The following is an 8185-nucleotide window of genomic DNA, read 5'->3' as shown; positions in this document are numbered from 1 at the left end:
TAAGGGTGCTGGGGGTGCTCCCTCACCCCCTGGCTTGAAGTGGTTTCCATGAAACATAGGGTTTGGTTCAGTGGCTCTCAGCACCCCCACTATACAAATTGTTCCAGCACCCCTGCGACAAACACAACAAAAAGATGGTCCCAGCCCCAAACAGCTTTCAGTCTGTACCTCTCTGAGGTTAGCCAATCCTAGTAATGTTTAAGGAACGCTATAGCACAGAACAAATTGTAGAGATGTAATTTTTCTTTCAGACAAGTTGGATTAACTTTCCATGCAACATTACCTTAACAGAATCTCATAAAATCTGGTCTGATACTGCACCACTGTTTTTGTTTTACAGACATTTTTTCCAAGAATCCAGTATCGCTGCTTTACACAGTATTACTAGCCAAAATTCATGAGTCAGGCCCTAAAAATCATTACATTTTAAAAACTATTTTTTTTGTTTTTAGGGTTTTTTTTCTTTACCTTCTGGTTTCTGGACCTTTAGGGTCACTCAGGTCACATTTTTAGGCTTTTTTTACTGCAACCACAAGGACCAGTACTACTTAATAAAACTTGCGATTCTCACATCATCACGGGAAGTCAAGAACCGGGGTTTGTATTAAAACACCAAATATTGCAAGACTCATAATAAATCATGTGTTTACACCCAAGGCTACTGTGTAAGTAAATTATTACAGTGCCAAGAGGATCTGCCTCTTAGTTTCTGTAGGTCTGAAAAGTGGATTTCAGTGCTTGTCAGTACAGCGTTAGAAACGTTTCATGGGTAGAGCTCTCTGGAGACCTAGGATTGTCTAGAAATCAAGTATCAGGAGTGCCTGGCTGAGAGAACAAGTTCTTTGCAAGGAGTATTGTTCTTCCTCTGAAACCAAGTAGACCTAAATCCATGATACTGCTTTTTATTGTCCTGGACACTTTCATGTCTTCCTGTTGAGGTGCAGATGATGATGGCTTAGTGCTATACCAGATATATGCAGTTCCTCCATCAAGGAGCGGGCAGTCTGAATGGCTAGGCCTTTTTTTACCGGAGGATGTAAGTTTTGGCTGTTGGGTGAGCCTGATGTGAGGACCCTTTCCCTGCTTTTCAAACATCCAGCGTCTGTCCTTGGTTTCTGTGGCTCTGGACCCTGGACTTCAGAAAAGCAGACTTTGACTCCCTCAGAGAACTGATGGCCAGGATCCCCTGGGAGAATAACATGAGGGGGAAGGGAGTCCAGGAGAGCTGGCTGCATTTTAAAGAATCCTTATTGAGGTTGCAGGAACAAACCATCCTGATGTGTAGAAAGAATAGTAAAGATGGCAGGCGATGAGCTTGGCTTAACAGTGAAATCCTTGCAGATCTTAAACACAAAAAAGAAGCTTGCAAGAAGTGGAAACTTGGACAGCTGACTAGGGAGGAGTATAAAGATATTACCCAGGCATGCAGGAGTGAAATCAGGAAGGCCAAATCACAATTGGAGTTGCAACTAGCAAGGGATGTTAAGAAGGGTTTCTACAGGTATGTTAACAAGAAGGTGGCCAGGGAAAGTGTGAGCCCCTTACTGAATGGGAGAGGCAACCTGGTGATAGAGGATGTGGAAAAAGCTAATGTACTCAATGGGTTTTTGGGGTTTTTTTTGCCTTTGTCTTTATGAACAAGGTCAGTTCCCAGACTGCTGCACTGGGCAGCACAGCATGGGGAGGAGGTCACCAGCCCTCTGAAGAAAGAAGTGGTTCAGGACTATTTAAAAAAGCTGGACAAGCACAAGTCCATGGGGCCAGATGCACTGCATCCAAGGGTGCTAAAGGAGTTGGCGGATGTGATTCCAGAGTCACTGGCCATTATCTTTGAAAACTCAGGGCAATCGGGGAGGTCCCAGACTGGAAAAAGGCAAATATAGTGTCCATGTTTAAAAAAGGGAAGAAAGAGAACCTGGGAAACTACAGACCAGTCAGCCTCACCTCAGTCCCTAGCAAAATCATGGAGCAAGTCCCCAAGGAATCCATTCTGAAGCACTTGGAGGAGAGGAAGGTGATCAGGAACAGTCAACCATGGATTCAACAAGGGCAAATCTTGCCTCACCAACCTGATTGCCTTCTATGATGAGATAACTGGCTCTGTGGCTATGGGGAAAGCGGTGGATGTGATATCTCTCTTGACTTTAGCAAAGCTTTTGATACGGTCTCCCACAGTACTCTTGCCAGCAAGTTATAAAGTATGGATTGGATGAATGGACTATAAGGTGGATAGAAAGCTGGCTAGATTGTCGGGCTCAACGGGCAGTGATCAACAGCTTGATGTCTAGTTGGCGGCTGGTATCAAGTAGAATGCCCCAGGCGTCGGTCTTGGAGCTGTTTTTGTTCAACATCTTTATCAATGATCTGGATGATGGGATTAATTGCACCCTCAGCAAGTTCGCAGACGACACTAAGCTGTGGGGAGAGGTAGATATGCTGGAGGGTAGGGATAGGGTCCAGAGTAACCTAGACAAATTGAAGGATTGGGCCAAAAGAAATCTGATGAGGTTCAACAAGGACAAGTGCAGAGTCCTGCACTTAGGACGGAAGAATCCCAAGCACTGCTACAGACTAGGGACCGAGTGGCTAGGCTGCAGTTCTGCAGAAAAGGACCAGGGGTTACAGTGAACGAGAAACTGGATATGAGTCAACGTTGTGCACTTGTTGTCAAGAAGGCAAACGGCATTTTGGGCTGTATAAGTAGGGGCATTGCCAGCGGATTGAGGGACGTGATCATTCCCCTCTATTCGGCATTGGTCAGGCCTCACCTGGAGTACTGTGTCCAGCGTTGGGCCCCACACTACAAGATGGATGTGGAAAAAATTGGAAAGAGTCCAGCATAGGGCAACAAAAATGATTAGGGGACTGGAACACATGAGTTATGAGGAGAGGCTGAGGGAACTGGGATTGTTTAGTCTGCAGAAGAGAAAAATGAGGGGGGATTTGATAGCTGCTTTCAACTACCTGAGTGGGGGTTCCAAAGAGGATGGCTCTACACTGTTCTCAGTGGTAGCAGATGACAGAACAAGGAGTAATGGTCTCAAGTTGCAGTGGGGAAGGTTTAAGTTGGATGTTAGGAAAAACTTTTTCACTAGGAGGGTGGTAAAGCACTGGAATGGGTTACCTTGGGAAGTGGTGGAATCTTCTTAGAGGTTTTCGAGGTCAGGCTTGACAAAGCCTTGGCTGGGATGATTTAGTTGGTGTTGGTCCTGCTTTGAGCAGGGGGTTGGACTAGATGACCTCCTGAGGTCCTTTCCAGCCCTGATATTCTATGATTTTATGGACCAGGGGAGCGAAAACTATGGCCTGCAGGCCAGATCCAGCCTGTCAAAGCTTTCAATCTGGCCCGCCGGATTGCCAGCCCTGCGGCACAGCGGCACTAAGGTAGGCTCCCTTGTCGCGACTGGCATCATGTCCCTGTGGCCCCAAGGATGGGGTGGGGGCGCAGAGGGCTCAGTTTGCTGCCCTCACCTGCAGGCACTGCCCCCCGCAGCTCCCACTGGCCAGGAATGGGGAACCGTGGCCAATGGGAGCTCCGGGGGTGGTACCCACAGGCGAGGGCAGCGCGTGGCAGAACCACCTGGCCCACCCCACCCCACCCCACCACCAGGAGCCACTGCCGGTCATGCTGGCCACTTCTGGGAGCGGCGCAGGGCCAGGGCAGGCAGGGAGCTTAGCCCCGCTGTGCACCACTGCCACCCTGGAGACGCTTGAGGTAAGCGGCGCTGGTCTGGAGCCCGCACCCCAACCCCCTGCCCTGAGCCCCCTAAGCCCCTGCCGCACCCCTCCTGCACCCAACCCCCTGCCCTGAGACCCCGCCACACCCCTCCTGTATCCCAACCCCCTGCCCTGAGAGCCCTCCTGCACCCCAATCCCTTGCCCTGAGCCCCTTCCCGCACACCGCACCCGTTCCCACACCCTGCACTCTCTCCCGCACCCCAGCCCTGTGCCCCAGCCCTACATTCGTGGCCCTGCATGCAATTTCCCCACCCAGATGTGGCCCTTAGGCCAAAAAGTTTGCCCACCCCTGCTCTTCACTGTTCCAGCTCAGTTCAGATCTCAGCCAGAAGGGCTAGAATCCTGCAAAGCTGGTAACTCTAAAGCTGCTCTCTGTTTTGAACTCCTGTTATCCTCTGGCGTTTCCATGGCTGCTGATTTGATGGTGAGTTAAATGGGGTAAATCCCTAGTTGCGAGCCTGGTGGTGATGGGAGAGCAGAGAGTGATGGCACCAAGGGGTTGTATTGCATATTCAGAATCTGTAGCAGCATATGGCAGTGTATACTGTCTGACTGCATGAGTGGCCTGTTGCTGGAGCTTCCTTCTTACTCTGTAGAAGTGAGCAGGAGTCTCCTTCAAGTCTTAGCTCTCTGACTTGCTTGTGATTGAGAGGACACAGTTACTGCCAAGCCATGACTATGCTGTAATTTGTACTGCACTGACAGCAAGCTTGGCAGTGTTACAGAGCATGCAGTAGGCAGCAGACTCTATTCCCAAGCCCGTTTCTAATGACTAGAACAGTAGGAGTTAGTCAAAAAGACCTCCTGAGGTCTCTTCCAACCCTAATCTTCTATGATTCTAAAAAGCAAAGCTGAACAAGGAGTCCATCCTTGATGCCACCTGGTGTGCAACAGTCACGTGTCTGGCCTGGCCTGTAAATTAGATTAATAGATTTATAAATTCCAAGGCCAAAAAGAACCACTGTAATCATCTGGTCTGACCCCCCTGCATAACACAGGGCAGAGAATGTCCCCAACAGTTCCTTTTGGGCTATAACATTTCTTTAAAAAAAAAAAAAATATCCAATCTTGATTTAAAAATTGCCAGTGATAGAGAATCCACCTATAGTCCCAATGGTTAATTCTCCTCACTGTTAAAAATATACATCTTATCTCCAGTATAACTTCCAGCCATTGGAGCGTGTTAGACCTGTCTCTGCTAGACTGAAGAGTCCAGTACCAAATATTTGTTCCCCATGTAGGTATTTATAGACTGTGATCAAGTCACCCCTTAACCTTCTCTTTTTTTTTTTTTTTTAAGCTAAATAGATGGAGCTCCTTGAGTCTATTGCTATAAGGCAGGTTTTCCAATCTTTTAATCATTCTCGTGGCTCTTCTCTGAACCCTCTCCAGTTTATCAATATCCTTGACTATGGACACCAGAACTGGACACACTATTCCAGCAGCAACGCACCACTGTCAAATAACCTCTCTGCTCCTAGTTAAGATGCTCCTGTTTATGCATCCAAGGGTCGTATTAACCCTTTTGGCCACAGCGTGACACTGGGATCTCATGTTCAGCTGATTATTCACCAAGACCTCTAAAATTGAGTCTCTGCTTCCCAGGATAGAGACCCCCATCCTGTAAGCGATCCAGATTGCTTTTTGTCAGCAACCTTTCCTGTTCATTATTTACAACTCCCCCAGTCTTTGTGTTATCTGCATGCTTTATCAGTGATGATGACTTCTGTTTTTTTTCAGGTCATTGATAAAAAATATTAAATAGTGTGGGGCTAAGACCTTATCCTTGGGAGACCTGACTAGAAACACACCTACTCAATTATTTCCCTGTTGATCATTACATTTTGAGACCCATCAGTTAGGCATGCTCCCTTGTAGGCAATACAGTCCCTTGTAACTGTAATTAGGATTGGCATAATTTGATATCTATTTTTGATGATTTTTTGGATAATATCAGTGTTTATTGATTGTAAATTTTCACAGTTGCACAAAATTAGGGGTTTTAAGCTTTTATTTTATTTTTTAGCAATGTAAATTTTTACAATTGTGGGAAATTACAGGGAGTATTAGAAAGTAGTTATTCACAATATGGGGGAGTCAGACAATAATTTAATGATGTTGAGATTCAGAAAGCTGAAGCTTTATAGCAGCTAAAACACAAATTGTCAACATCACATGTCAAAATGTGCAAAGTGAATAGACTTAAATCAGTCCAATTTCTCAATCAGCGTTTTTGCCTGTCTGTAAATTTCTGTTATTGATGGTTTGTGTGTGTACAGTGAAATCGATATTTATCAACATTAAGTGATAAATATTTAATCCTTCCAAGCCTAAATCTAACACAGCATGTACCCATACCTGGTACATACCATCTGACCTGCTGTGTGGGGTTTCTGGCTTCTTTTGGAGTTATTCCAGGCTCCCATTGAATCTCCTCTTTATAATCACAGTAGGATATCTGATTTGGTTACCACTGGTGCAGATTGTGTGGTGGTGGTCTGCTTTCAGGCAGGGAGGTAACTACAAAGTAGTTATAAATTACTTGAGGTCATTGCAGCAGCAGGAAGAAATGCCACCTTCGGATTCTGGCTAAGCACGAAGGAAACTATGCCCTTTCCTCTTGGATAGTCACACATGCAACTTTATAACCTCTAGGCAGGACTGCTGCACCCTTGTCAACTGGCCACCTAGAGTTTCCAGTTCTCAATTAAACCCCTTTATGCTACTCTGGCTGTGCAAAGGAGACTTAGAGTGAGTATAAAGTCCCTTTGTACAGCTAGTGCGGTGTAATGGGCCTCACTGTAACTGAGAATTGGGTCTGGAAGCTAGTTCAGAATGCAGCAGCCCATGTAAGAGGGACAGGCTGATATAAGTACATACCCTAGTGCTGAGTGCTCCCTATCTACTTCAGGACTTGAATCCAATCTGGGTGCTTGTCTTTGAGGCCTTTAATGGGATAGTAATGAACAGGCTTTCTCTCTCTACACCATTGCAGCAGCTGTACTCAACAGGGAAGGAATGCTGAATTTGGAAGTCTCCCAGGTAAAATGTGTGGGGCCTTACAGCAGGTACCTCAGGAGGCCCTTAGCCATAACATTTCCTATAACTGGAAATCAAGAAGAGCCAGAAGCTAGCCCCCTTCATAGCACCATGTAAGACCCCCAAGCCTTCTCCCATTAACAAAGGTGAATAGCTACCTGCAAGTCCCTGGAAAGATGACCCCTGTGGTTGGTGCTGCTCGACTATCAACCTAAAATAGGGAAGCTCTTGGACCTTTTAGTGACCGAATCAATAGGTTGCCCGTTCAGGACGTAGATATGGTCTTTATGGTAGAGGACCCCACCTTGGAACCTGAACCTGGAGTCTGGAGAGACATTGATGTTCTCCAGAGTCTGGTAGATCTGAGCAGGGAAGGGGTCATTGGGTAACAAGGCACAAATTGACACAATTAGGCTGTTGTCTGCTGTGCCATTTATGAAGTTGGATGCCTTTAAAATCATAGAGGGAATGTCCTTACCCGGCTCCAGGTACTCAGCCTTATCGGACAGCTTTCCCATTTCTTGTTCCTGGGTGATAAATGACTATGAAGTCAAACTGGGCAAAGAAGGGGGACCAACAGACCTTTTGTTCATTGATGTGTCTGGCCATTCAAAGATATTCCAGGTTCTTGTGATCTGTGAACACTTGATCAGGGAACTTGGTCCCCTCCAGTAGATGACACCATTCCTCAAATGCTGCCTTGATAGCTAAATGTTCCTTATCCCATATATCATATTTCTTCTCTCTGGGGCTAGCTTGCAAGAATAACAGACACATGGGTGAAGTTGACCAACGGACCCGCCAGCTGGGACAGTGCTGCACACAGGATGAAATGAGATGTGGTGGCCTCCACCATGAGTGGTTTTGCAGGATGAACCAAGATGGGTGCTGTGGTGAACTTCTTTTTTAGCTGATGGAAGGAAGTTTGGGCTTCCAACGACCAGGTGAACTGATCTCCTTTTCACAGAAGTGCAGTCAGGAGCAACAAGGCTGGAAAATCCCTCAGTGAACTGACTAGAAATTAATAGCTAGGAACCATTGGCCCCTGTGGCTGTCCGTTGGTGTGGCCCAGTCAGAGATGGCCGCCACCTTATGTGGGTGCATTGTTAGTCCCGTAGGGAAGATAATTTAACTAAGAACTTCTATTGTATCCTGGTCAAATTCACACTTTTTGGACTTCTCATTATAGACTTCTCCAGGCAGTGTGCAGTGGCAGTCAAAAAAGCAAACAGGATGTTAAGAATCATTAAAAAAGGGATAGAGAATAAGATGGAGAATATCTTATTGCCCTTATATAAATCCATGGTGTGCCCACATCTTGAATACTGCGTACAGATGTGGTCTTCTCATCTCAAAAAAGATATACTGGCATTAGAAAAGGTTCAGAGAAGAGCAACTAAAATGATTA

Source organism: Lepidochelys kempii, chromosome 17 (genome assembly GCF_965140285.1).
Source record: "Lepidochelys kempii isolate rLepKem1 chromosome 17, rLepKem1.hap1, whole genome shotgun sequence".
Taxonomy (NCBI): Eukaryota; Metazoa; Chordata; order Testudines; family Cheloniidae; genus Lepidochelys; species Lepidochelys kempii.
This window is presented reverse-complemented; position numbering follows the sequence as displayed.